At 49.3% G+C, this 13,739-nt stretch overlaps 1 pseudogene; it reads left to right on the forward strand.

Moving 5' to 3' along the window:
• Nucleotides 1-776: 776 nt before the first annotated feature.
• LOC136306429 (transcription elongation factor A protein-like 3) lies at nucleotides 777-10,974 on the forward strand (annotated as a pseudogene).
• The last annotated feature ends 2,765 nt before the right edge of the window (nucleotides 10,975-13,739 follow it).

The following is a 13,739-nucleotide window of genomic DNA, read 5'->3' on the forward strand; positions in this document are numbered from 1 at the left end:
ACACACACACACACACCAGGAATGGTTAGGTGACTCAGCTCCCAGCCAGTCTCCCTCTCTCTGCAGTGATTGGCTCAAGGAGTGGGGGGGGGGGCTGGACTTGAGCAGGACCAATCAGAGACCTTCCCCGGGACTTATAGATGGAACTGGGATTTCTAAACTGGAGCCTGTGGCAACTATGTTTCCTGCCCACTGAAGAGGTCTATTTGGAGTAGGATAAAAGAGAAGTCAACATGCAAGAAGAAGCAGAGACACCTGGAGAAGAGGAAAATGCCAGGCAGGCAATCCTAAATTCCAGCCCCTGGGGCACTGGTTCTGCAGCTTTTCCTTGATCTTGTGAGCTTTCTTGGTGTCTGTCCTGGTTTTGAGGCCAATAAACTTTTCCCTCTTTTTACCTAAGGAACTTGGTGTTGGCTTCTGTCACTTACAGTCAAAAACAATCCTGACTAAATCTACTGTAGTAAACCGTACACCTATTTCTACAATGCTGGAGAGGACTGAACATTTGTGGGACTCCTCTCTGTTAACAATCTCCAGACCACATAAAGAAATTGTCCTCCTACCCGGCGCCTTCCACTCCTGTTGCCCATGCAGTACCAGCTCCGTGAGCTGCCTGGTGGCAGGAGGGGCAGCTGACTTCACAAGCCCGAGGAGTAGCAGGCATGGTCCCCGGCCTGCAGGTCTGTGTGTCTGTCCCAGCACTCTGCGAAACTAGATAAGGAGGAAGAACCTGTCCAGAGTCCAGGCAGGACAGGAAAAGGAGGGAACATCTCAACATGGAAAAACTCTACAATAGAAATGAAGGAAAGCTGGAAAGCGAGGTAAGGTAGAGGATGAAGTAGATACAGAAGATGAAGGAAAGTCAGATGAGGAAGAAAAGCCGGGGGTGGAGCGGGAGCCAGGGCACGCACCAGGTCGAGGCGCAGTGAGATGATGAGGGAAGCAAGAAAAGCAGAGCAGGTCCGAAGGCGAGGGAAAGCACAAGGTGGGGGCAAGCCAGAGCCCAGGCCAGCCAGAGAGCCAGCCTCGGGCTGCCGGAAAGCCCCCAGCTGAAGATTATGTGCACCAGAAAGCAAAGTGGACAATGGACAGGGGGCAGAGGGACGGACCATTCCCCCCAAGGACTACCAGGAGGACTTACAGGAAAGGCATCTGGGCAGTGAGGAGATGATGAGAGACCGTGGAGATGGGTCAAGGGCTTAGAAAGAGCTAAGCAAAGAACAGAAAATGGGTGATTTTCATCGGATACAAGAAGATGTGCAAGATTCATTCGTCTCAATGGGTGTCAGAGGAGACAGCGGAGTGAGAGACATAGCTAGGGGCCAAAAGGGCTTACATGATGTCCCATATCTTTTTTTATTATTATTATGTGAGAGGTGGGGAGGGAAAGACAGACTCCTGCATGTGCCCCGACTGGGAGCCACCCAGCAAGCCCCCTACCAGGCGATGTTCTTCTTGTCTGAGGCCACTGCTCCGCTGCTTGGCAACCAAGCTATTTTAGTGCCTGAGGCAAGGCTAAGGAGCCATCCTCAGTGTCCGGGGCCAATTTGCTCAAACCATTCGAGACATGGCTGCAGGATGGGGGAGAGAGAGAGAGAGATGGGAGGGAAGGGAAGAGAAGCAGATGGCTGCCTCTCCTGTGTGCCCTGACCAGAAATCGAACCCAGGACTTCCACACACTGAGCCACACTCTACTGCTGAGCCAACCGGCCAGGGCCAATATCCCATATCTTTAAAGCCCTTGGATTTCAATTCTGATTTCTCTGATGAGAATATTCCAACCCTGCTTTCCCTGATGGGCATTTGCCAGGGGATTTGCTTTAGGTGTCTGTCACTCTAGTTACAGCCTCTTGTTCCAACTACACAGTGCCTTCTGTTTCAGTAGGAGATGTTCACCCATGTGCGTGGAAGAGACATTCATCTACTTTGTAAAATAATGAAGAAAATAGTTTTCAGAACCACAAAAGAAGGAAAGAAAGAAAGAAAGAAAGAAAAGAAAAGAAAAGAAAAGAAAATTACCCTCCTGACCAGCCCAAGGACTCAGTTTCTTAGTGAAATGAGGCAGAAAATAAATAAATGAATGAATAAATAAATAAATACACAAATAAATAAATAAGGCCATCTATTCTCTAATCAAAATCAACATCTCTACCAGTCTTGGCTCTGAGCCACTTGGATCTGTTTCCAAAATACAGTTTCACCCTGAGGATTTGCTACCATGGAGGGCAGCAAAACAACTCTCCAAGGCTTGGAAGGCAGGTGAAAGAGCAGCACTCCAAAACACGTTCTGTTTCAGCGGCAGCGCCGCTGGAGTAGGAGTTTAGCCTCCTCAGGGGACCTCTTAGAATTGGACACACTAAAAAAAATAATAATTTATCTGGATGGTTAATGTGCTCAGACCAAAATGCAAGAGGTTCCATTTCGTGGGTTGCCCTTTCATTCTGTTGATAGTATCCTTTGATAGAAGTTTCTTCTTTTTTTTTAATTTATTGATTTTACAGAGAAAGGAGGGAGGTGATGAGAAGTAGTTTCTTCACTCTAGATGTTCATTGGTTGCTTGTTGTATGTGCCTTGAGCAGGCAAGCGCAGGGTTTGGAACAAGTGACCTCAGTGTTCCAAGTCAGCACTCTATCCAGTGTACCACCACAGGCCAGGCAAACAAAAGTTGTTAATGTTTTTTTTTAATGTTCATGTTTTTATTTTTTTTATTTAATTCAGAAAATTAAAAGGGTGACATTGATCAATAAGATTACACAGGTTTCGCCTGACCAGGTGGTGGCGCAGTGGATAGAGCATCGGACTAGGATGCGGAAGGACCCAGGTTCGAGACCCCACGGTCGCCAGCTTGAGCGCGGGCTCATCTGGCTTGAGCAAAAAGCTCACCAGCTTGGACCCAAGGTTGCTGGCTCAAGCAAGGGGCTACTCGGTCTGCTGAAGGCCCGCAGTCAAGGCACAAATGAGAAAGCAATCAATGAACAACTAAGAAGTCGCAACGCGCAACGAAAAACTAATGATTGATGCTTCTCATCTCTCTCCGTTCCTGTCTGTCTGTCCCTGTCTATCTCTGCCTCTGTAAAAAATAAAAAAAATAAAAAAAAAAAAAGATTACACAGGTTTCAGATAAACATTTCTATAGCATTTGAACTGTTGATAAAAGTTTTTTGTTTTTTGTTTTGTTTTACAGAGACAGAGAGTCAGAGAGAGGGATAGATAGGGATAGACAAACAGGAAGGGAGAGAGGTGAGAAGCGTCAATCATTAGTTTTTCATTGCATGTTGCGACACCTTAGTTGTTCATTGATTGCTTTCTCACATGTGCCTTGACCGCGGGCCTTCAGCAGACTGAGTAACCCCTTGCTCAAGCCAGCGACTTTGGGTCCAAGCTAGTGAGCTTTGCTCAAACCAGATGAGCCTGCGCTCAAGCTGGCGACCTCGGGGTCTCGAACCTGGGTCCTTTGCATCCCAGTCCCACGCTCTATCCACTGCACCACCACCTGGTCAGGCTGACAAAAGTTTTTAATATTGATGAAATCCAATGTATTTATTTTTTCTTTTATTGCCTGTGCATTTGGTGTCATATTTAAGAAATCATTGCTAAATCCAATCACAGATTTTACCCCACTTTGCTTTGTTTTCTAAGAGTTTTACAGTTTAATGTCTTGATTCATTTTGTGTTAATTTTTATATGTGGTGTAAAGGTAAGTGTCCAAATTGATTTTTTTGCATGTGAATATCCAGTTTCCCCAGCACCATTTGTTGAAAAGACTGTTCTTTCGCCATTGAGTGGTCTGGACACCCCTGTTGAAACCATTTGGCCGTATATGTGAGGACTGACTTCAGGGCTCTCCATTCTGTTCATTAGCCTCTATATCTGTCCTTATGCCAGTACCATGCTGTTTTGATTACTGTACATTTCTGGTGAGTGTTGAAATCAGGAAGTGTGATTCCTCCAAATTTGTTATTTTTCAAGATGTTTTGGCTATTCAGGGTCTATTGAAATTCCATGACTTTTAGGATGTATTTTTCCATTTCTTCAAAAAAATATTGGTGGGCTCTTGACAGGGGATGCATTGAATCTATAGACCACTTTGGATAGTATTGACAGCTTAACAATAGTAAGTTAATCTTCCCATCAATGAACATGGGCTGTCTTTCTATTTATTTCTGTCTTCTTTAACTTATTTCAGCAATGTTTTGTAGTTTTCAATGTACAAGTCTTATGCCTCCTTGGTTATATTTATTTCAAAGTATTTTATTCTTTTTGATGCTATTGTAAACGAAACTGATCATATGGGGTTTTTCCTACATTCTATTATTGTGCTGTATTATACTAATTGATTTTCATATCTTGAACCATCTTTGGGTTCCAAGAATAAGTTCCACTTGATTATGGTATATAATCCCTTTAATATGCTGCTGAATTTGGTTTGCTAGTATTTTGTTGAGAATTTTTACATTAATATTCATAAGGCTTATAGTTTTATTTTATTTTCTTTATTAGTTTTATTTTTTTGTATGTCTTTGTCTGGCTTTTGTATAAGGGTAATGGGGGCCTCGACAGAATGAATTAGAAAGAATTGCCTTTTTTTCAAATCATTAGAAGAGTTTGAGAAGGATTGGTATAATTCTGAAATGTTTGGTAGAATTCACCAGTGAAGCCATCTCATCCAGCATTTTTCTTTGATGAGAGGTTTTCAGTTATCCTTTTTAACATCCTCATTTGTATTTCACTATATGAATTTGCCATAGTTTATTTGGTCAATATTTTATTGATAGACATTTATATTGTTTTCAGTACTTGGCTATTATAAACAATGCTGTTATGAACATCCTCGGGACACACTTCAAATATATACATAAATTTAGCAGTCACATTAATTTATAGGTTACACCGCTTAAGCTAATTGGTATCGGAAATGGGAAAAATCCATCAAGACAGACCAGTTCATTCAGCATTTGTCAGAAAAAGAAGACAATTTGTGCCTGACCTGTGGTGGCGCAGTGGATAAAGAGTCGACCTGGAAATGCTGAGGTCGCCGGTTCAAAACCCTGGGCTTGCCTTGTCAAGGCACATATGGGAATTGATGCTTCCAGCTCCTCCCCCCTTCTCTCTCTCTCTCTTTCTCTCCCTCTCCTCTCTAAAATGAATAAATTAAAAAGAAATAAAAAAAAGACAATTTATAAATTCGTATATGTGACATGGTGCCCAGTACAGTGGGTGCTAGCAATACATTTTGTTGAATCAATTAAAGAAGAAAATCCTGATGTTTGCTTGAGATCTTCCCAGGTTACTCTGACCTTGGAGAGTCTTGTAAACTTAAAGTTGGAGGTAACTTCATAAATCACGAAGTTGACCAGTCCCGTGTTCCCACTGCTCGGCTAAGGCTCATAACTTCTCTGCTGTGACTCCAGCAAGCGCCGCTCCAGCTCGAATCCCTCCACTGCTTGGGAACTTGGCGTCTCCAGGCAGCCCATTCCATTCCATAAAGAGTCACTGGGTACTTAACACATCTCCATCATGGGACAGTAGACAATTCTGCTATTAGAAATGTCTCCTTGTATTTGAACCCAGGTGATATGTGTCTGCTCTGGCACTTATTTTAACCTGGGAGCCAGACAGAGCAAGAACTCCCCTTTTACAGATCTGCTCCTCAGTTATTTCTGGGGCATGCTCATGCCTTTGGAGACTGCATCATTACTAGTTTCTGTCTTTTCCTTGAACTATTGAACCAGCAAACCCCAAACTCATCGTGGCCCCCAAGTCCCCACAGAACTGTTCCTGCCCACCTTGCCAGTGTCAGCTCACTCGCCTCTCCTCTGCGCTCACCTCACCTTAGGCACACTGCCCTCTTTTCTGTTGAGTGACGCTCCCTAGCTCTTTCTAGCCTCCAGGTCTCTGGGCATTTCCTGTTCCCGCCTTTCCCTATGCTGTGTCTGGAGGGCTGATGGATGCCTAGGCACATCTCTGAGCCTCACAGAGGGCTCCCTGGAAGACAAGGGCCCTGCCTACCCAGAGCACCTCCCAGGTCCCATGGATGGCATGCACGGGGGGCGGGGGGCTGGTATGAATGGATGGCATGGATGGGGACACTGACCATGACAGCACAGAGCATTTGGGTTGAGGAAAGTTGAAGGAGGTCCAAAGGGAGAGAAAGAGAGTGACTCTCCCAGGTACCCAGAGGTGCCTCACCCACCCCAGATCCGCCCCAGGATCCCTGGTGTGAGACAGTGCTGATCCCTTCCTCCTCTGACTCACCCTCACTTCCAGGGCTGACCTTTGCCCTTTTCTCCAGGGCTCATTCTCCTTTCTTTCTTTTTTTTATTAAGTGAGAGGCAGGGAGGCAGATGACTGGGATCCACCAGCAAGGCGCCTACCAGATGACCCTCTGCTCGGCGACCAAGCTATTTTAGTGCCTGAGGAAAGCCATTGGGCCATCCTCATCGCCCAGGACCAACTTTGCTTGAACCACTGGAGACATGACTGCAGGAGGGGAAGTGGAGGGCGGGGCAGAGAAGCAGATGATCGCTTCTCCTGTGTGCCCTTACCTGGAACGCATGCCTGGCCAATGTTCTATCACTGAGCCTATCGGCCAGGGCCCCTCCTCTTCTTACTGTTTCCCCACCAAAGACCTCAAGCTTCCATCCTGAGCCAGGTTGGAGGGAGCCATTGCATGAGAGCCTTGGGGACAGTGGAGCTCATATGAACTTGGGGAACCTGCTGTTGCTTCAGTGTTAACACTCGGGGGGGAGGTAGGAGACCCACGCCTGGAGATGCGCGGGTGGGCCACTCATCCAGAGACTGAGACATGGCTCTCATCCAGGGATTTCACCAACGAACCATCTATGCCACCTGGGCAAGTCCTGTCCCCCCTCCATCAGGCCCAGGTGTGAAAGGGGATCAGGCCAGGTCATCTCTGAAATCCCCTTAGTGTCTGGCATCCTGAGTCTCTGGCCCTAGTCTCTAGGTGGAACAGGGAGCGGTCCCCAGCTGAGCCCTTGCTCCCTGAAGCTTCCTGGCCTCAGTGCTCCCAGAGCCCCCTCCCCTGGGCAGCCCCCTCCCCTGCTGCCCCCCCTCCCAGGCTACCCACCCTCCCTCAGCGGGAAGGCCGCTTAACCTCCGCAGGCTGCTGCAGAGCCCAGTGGCTGTAAAAGGGAAGGAATGTCTAAAGGCGATTGTTTCTTCCTGATATCACCGGAGGGAGGTTGAGTTGGGGGCCCAGCCAGATGTCTGTCTGGCGGAGACAGGATTCTCCCTGAAACTCATCTCTCCCTGCTGCACCGCCCCCCTCCCCCGGGCTCAGGCAGCAATCCACCCCCCTCATCTGCTACCCTCAGCACCTGGTTAGTGTAAGGCCTTAAGGCCATAGCCTTTCTCTCCCAATTTCCTTCACCTGACCCCGGACCTTTTCCTGGGCCCCTTCCTTCACTGTCCCTCCCTCCCACAAATCTCTCCCCCACCTCCTCCTCATCACTCCCACACCCCAGACCTAGCTCCTCTGGGCTCCAACCCCCTCCTGCCCCACGCTCCTTTTACAGCCATGGAGCCCTGCGGGTTTTCTGCCAAAGTAGGAGAAGTCTGAGGCTAATCTCAGCCCCCAACTTCTACCAAATAGGACTCTGGCGGGCTGCGGGGAGGGGTAAGTGGTGGTGGAGGAGGAGGAACAGAAGGAGGAGGGAGGGGGCGGCTAAGCCTCAAAGGGGAGGAGCTAATGAGAAGGGTGGAGGTGAAAGTGCCTTGTAGACTCTGAGCATCCTGTAAACTCCAGGTGTTATTTGCCTCAGTAAAGGGCGGGGATGGGGACGAAGATCCAATCGACTGAAGGGGAAGGGCTTTGGTAGCATTAAGGGACATCCCCTGGAAAGCATCCTGAGGTGTTGGGAGCAGCGTATGACTGAGAGTCAGGATAAGCTGTGTGATGTTGGACTGGCCATGTACCTCTCTGGGTCTCGGTTTCTCTTGCTTAATGTGAAATATCCCTCTCTATTCTGACTTCCAGGAGAGGAGTGACTGAAGCCCTTTTTTCCAAAATCCAAAATGTAGTGCCTTTCTGGAGATTCTCACGGTCAAGGGGACCCAGATGGCTGGCACATCCCCCAAATAGCCCACTCCCACCACACGCTGCTGAGACGTGGCTACACCTGCCAGCACAAATGGAATTCACTTCTTCAGATACATGTTTTCCTTCTCCCGGGTTCCCCCATCCTACCAGACCCTCCTCTCCTCCCTCTCCCCAGGTTTTCATCTTCACTGTGGGAGCATTTGGTCCTGCCCAACGCAACAAATATAGCTCCTCAGGGCTCTCAGAGTCCCAGTCGCTCTCTCACACATCCAGCCCCTCCCCACAGCCCCCAGAAATCTGCAGGAGATACCCCTGAACGTCTCCAAATCCCATCCAGTCCTCAGCCATTTCCGGAGGAGAGAGACCCCAAGCAGAGGAGCCCCTGTCCCCGACTCAGATATGCGTCCTCCTCCACACTGAAATTGTAGCAGGAAGTGACCCGACAGAGGTTAAGACACTCAGATAATCTGATCAGAGGAAAGAGAATTTATTAAAAGCCAGAGGAGCATGCAGGGCTAGTAGCTCCAAAGACATGTGCTCCTGAGATGGATTTTCTTACAGGTGATATACCTTTTACAGAATACATGTGTCCATGCAAGGGGCTCGTGATCCCTTTGTCCAGAGGGATACGTCACTCTCATGACTCCAAGAGGGGAGGGTGAGTTTCAGTGGGGTCAGCAAAGGGGAAAGGTTTTCCGGACCACTGGTCTCAGCTACGTACAAGACCTGTCCTACGTGCTTTGTGTTGCAACCAGCTCTAGGCAACCTTTCAAAGAACTACGGAAAGTAGTTAATCTGTAACTGGCTGACACAGTTGCCCCTGCAGGCTCCTTTCCCTTGTATTCTTTTTGTTTCTTCCTTCTCAGGGAAGAGGGGGCCTGCCCCTGGTTCCTCAAAACCGTCAAGGAGAACGGGAAAATGCCCTTTGACCAGGTGGGGATACCTGGGCGGAAGAGGGCGAGAGGGGTCTGAGAACTGGCGTGGGGGGTATCAGGGGGAGTCAGAAACAGCTGAGATACGCGGTGTGGTACTCGCCCCACTCCAAGGAGATCTCACAAGCTCCTTCACCGGCCTATGGGCTCATACCCCGGACAGCCTCTCAAGGCCTGACTAATCTCTCTGATGAACTGCAAGCCCCTTCTTTTTTTCTTAGTTGTTAACCTAGATGGAGAAAACACCTTCCTTTCTTCCCTGGAATTCTCTGTCAGGTTCTTAGTGCCGTCATTCCGCCTTCTCTTCTCCCTGATTCATTCATGCCTTTCATCCTCCCTCATAGGCTTTTTTGGTTCTGGCTCCTCCAGTTTGGTCATATCCCTGCTGTCCTGGACCCTTTCCAGGTTTCCTACATCTCTTTGAGGCTGTAGGGTTCTTTAAACAGGGCCTGAGCAGGCTGGCAATGACCTCACAGGGTCACTATGCACGGTTGCTATATATAGCCTTATAGGATCATCCTTCTCTTCTTCCAACCAGCTGAGTCACAGCCAGCTTGGGGTCCACTCAGACCCCAGAGCCTTCTCTACCACTCCAGATCGCAGCCCACCACAGCACTCTGAGCTGTTCTTTATTCTCCAAACCATCCGAGTACACAATGAAAGTGATACAGGCACAAACATGTTTAAAAAGAAAAATTAAAAAGAAAAAAAGAAAGTGAGTCTTGGCTCTAGAAGGCACCCCTTCTTGGACCCTTAGTGTTTTTATAGCCCCAGTCCTTCATCCGTCCGTCTTCTCACACTTGTCCAGAGAGCCAGCTAGTGGCCTAAATCGCATTTGACTCCACAGAGGGGTGGGCAAGGAGAGAAACTTGGGGAGCAGCTGCTGGGTCACTACCTGGGTTTAAATCCTGGATCAACCAATCTTAGGTGAGTTACTTCACCTCTTAGAGCCTCAGTTTCCCCATCTGTAAAATGATAACAGCATAGGTTTTTTGGGAAGATTAAATGAGCAATTGTCTGTAAAGCACTTAGCACAGTGCCTGGCACACAGTGAGCTTTCAGTGTCAGCCATTACTAAAATTTTTATCTCCTTTGACTGTTAGAGAAACTGGTTCCCAGAAATCCAGGGACTGGCTTGATCCTTGCCTCAGGTCAGCAGGTGTACAGTCAAGATTAAGAGCCCAAACTGCCTAACTCCAAAGCTCTCAGTCCAAAGCTATTACTCCAAAGCTTTCTATCAGAGGCTATGCTGCCTCTGAAAATAACAGTTACAACACTTATTGAGCACCTACTGTATACGAGGCAGGATATTCTGGACACCTGCCATGTAAAAATCACTGTATCTCTAATCCTTTTAACACTGGAAAATAACTATCATCTTCATTTTAGTTATGGATGCTAGGCTCAGAGATGTTAGGTAAGTTCCTTAAGGTTGCACAGCAAGTAAATACACAGTCTGGATTTGGAACTCACATGGTAGCTCTTAGAAGCCTGGCTCAGTTTTACTAGGTCTTTCCCTATCTAATTCAGCCTTATCCAGGGATCTCCACTGAAACGCCCACTGTCCAATAGTGGGCAAGCCCCTCCCAGTGTTCTGCCCGGCTCTTGTCCCCAGTGCCACTGCTCTCCAGAGAGGGCCTGGGCTTGGAGAGGGTGGGTTGTTAGAGAGTCAGGCCCCATCAGCAGAGGAGTCTGGCCTTTCTCCCACGGGTCCGGGGACACTGAAGACCTCCTCTGTGGAGAATTAAGAGGCCAGTGGTGGCTGCTTTGTCCTGTGCCACCCTCAGGGCAACCGGGCACTGGGGCTCCCCTGCAGACTGGAGAGGCTCCCCAAAGTACACCCTGGCCCCAGACTGCCCCCAGCTGGCCTGGGAGAGGACCTGGGCAGCAGCATCCACGATCTCTGTCCCGGAGAGGCTGCCTGGAGGGCTGGGACCGAGCGCCGGCCTCGCTCCTGCAGCCGAGCGGCAGATTCAGAAGTAACTGGCGGAGGGGGCGCACTGTCAGCTGCTGAGATTTCCACTGCCCCAGCTTCCAGGCCCCAAAGCAACCTGGAAAGTACCAGATACGCTCCACTCCCCAATTTTAAAGATCCTGAGATACAATTTGTTGAAAACGGCACACTGAAGTTTTTTCTCCCCACCCGCAGCAGTCAGAACTTTGTCCCCTAATTGTCCCAAAGAGTCCCCCTGGTGCCCGCTCCCCATCCAGCCTCAGAGAGATGGGCCAGGTTCTCTCCCGCTGTCCGCCCCCAGGCTCCTGGACCACCCTCCACCAGAATAGACCACGGGCCGCCTGCCCTGGGGACTGGAAGGGCCCCACAGCCGGCGCTGCCACTCAGGCTGGGGGAGGGCTTAGGAAAGAGGGAGGCTGGGACTGTGGGAGGGCGCTCCAGGGACCCAAGCTGTTTCCAACGGCTCCTTTGTGTTGGGCAAAGAGCTTTCCATCCAACCCCCTACAAACAACATTGCCCTCACTTCCCAGCCAGGACAAGTGTGAAGCTCCCTGCGTGCCCTCTCAGATGGGGCTCAGGCTGAGGCCCTGCCTCCTACCCCTAGCCCCCTCTGGTCTCTGCCCCCTCCCTCCCTCTCCAGGCCAGGCCTCTCTCCCTCTCCCTCTGGGAGACCCCAAGCTCTAGGCCTGTCTCCACTTCCCCTATGGTGTCTGGCCCCGCCCCTTCCTTCTCTGGCGTCAGGGTCTCTGCCCCCATCCCCACTCCCAGCTCCATCTAAGAGGATGCCCTTGCTTGTTGACCCCACATTCCAGCCTTGCTGGGGTCACAAGGGCTTCCTGCCTCCTGAGAGATCCCTGCCCCCACCCTTAGCTCTGGGCAGCCTCCCCTGGTCATTCAGCTGCTGGCCCTCTGCAGTCCCTTCTGCGACACCTCCCCCAGCCCCAGGCCCAATTTAGCTCCTTTAATCTTCCCTGTAATCCAATATGGACGTTTCCTGACCACACACTGCACTTCCCAAACGGCCAGTCCCTGGAGAGAGGCGGGGGCTTGGTGGCCTCAGCTCTTCCTTAGACTGGAGCACCCTGATACCTTCTCCTGGGCCCTCCGGCTGTACCCCTCCTCCTTTCCCCAACCCTAGGAGACCCCAGGAATCTCTAGCTGCACAGGCCTCTGCCATCTGGCTCCATGTAGCCCAGGCCTGAGACAATCCTGACTACCTCCCGCTCTCCCATCTTTGCTCAGAACAAGGTTCCCCAGATTCCAGAGGACAGGATCTGGAGCCAGACTGCCTGGGTCCCTAATCCCAGCTCTGCTTCTTACCAGCCTCGTGACATTGGGCAGGGTTCCTCCCTCTCCTTGTCTCCTCATCTCCTTGTCTGTACGTGGATGTTACAGCAGTGCTGGCCTCACAGGTGGCTATGAGGATTAATTGAGTTTCTTTATGTAAAGTTCTTAGAACAGCTCCGGATACATAATAAGTGCTTTTTATTTAGGCACTCATGGGTTGATTCATGTATATGCCCTGACCAGGGATCGAACCTGCAACCCTGGTGTATGAGGATAACCCTCTAACCAACCAAGTTACTCCAGCAGGGCCCCATAGTAAGTGCCTTTTAAGTGCTAAACAAAAATTCTCTTTTCCTTCCTTATATTCCAATGACTTTATTTCTTCCAAATTAAGACACCATGAATTGTGAAACACTTCATTTATTTCATAACATCATTTCAAGGCAAAAAAGAAACATTACCATATGAAATGTATAAATTGTCTGAAGCCATCTTCCAATTTCATTTATTTGTAAATTGTTCCGTAACAGTATGGATGTAGCATACTCAGCCCCTCAAGGTCTCCATTTCTGCCCAGACAGCCCCTTTGCAGGTTCTGTGTATTCACTGTTGCAGGCTGCTGCCCAAGGGCTTGGGTTCAAGTTCTTACTCCCAAATTGCACCGAGCGCAGCCACCTTAGGTATGTTCTTCGGCTTCTTCAAGCCTCGGTTTTTCCTAAATAACCAAAGTAACTCACAGCAATCGTAGTGAATATTAAACAAGATAATATATGTTTAAGGCGTTTAGTGTGTATTGGATATTCAACACAGGCCAGCTATCAATAGTGTGATGATATTTAAATATTGTATTCGTTGAGTAAAGCCACTGCTCTCCCAAGACAGGGGAGGTGAAGATCTGGTATTTCATGGTCGAAGTGCCCTCCAGTGGCCATATGGGGAAGCTGCAGACTTCCTTATTCTTTTGGGGAGTCCCTTTGCTGGTCCAGGAACTAACTCAGCTATCCCACCCCCAGGCCAGGCTTATCTAATCCAACTGGAATCCTTCACTTTATCTTCCCTTTTACAGAGGCCTTAGGGGCTTTTAAAAAGTACTTAATAGGATAGGAGAGTGAGGGCAGAGTTTTAGCCCAGGAAGGCTACAGCCCGATGTAAACTGTCTCTCTCTCAAAGCTGTGGGCCAGTTCCTGCAGCAGGGAGGGAGGATGCTGGAGCGCTGTGCGCTGGGCACCGGTTCTCCTCTCACCTGGGCACTGTGAGCTCTGGCCGCGAGACCCCTCTTGTGGCCCACATCCAAATATCTAGCACAGAACAAGTGTAGCCCATTTCAAGCATCTGCTTCTGGACTTCAACAGATTTGTCATTTGTTCACCCACCATCCCTCCTTCCCCTTCCTTCCTTCCTTCCTTCCTTCCTTCCTTCCTTCCTTCCTTCCTTCCTCCCTCCCTCCCTCCCTCCTGTCCCTCCTTCCTTCCTTCCTTCCTTCCTTCCTTCCTTCCTTCCTTCCTTC

The sequence above is a fragment of the Saccopteryx bilineata genome, chromosome 5, assembly GCF_036850765.1.
Source record: "Saccopteryx bilineata isolate mSacBil1 chromosome 5, mSacBil1_pri_phased_curated, whole genome shotgun sequence".
NCBI lineage: Eukaryota > Metazoa > Chordata > Mammalia > Chiroptera > Emballonuridae > Saccopteryx > Saccopteryx bilineata.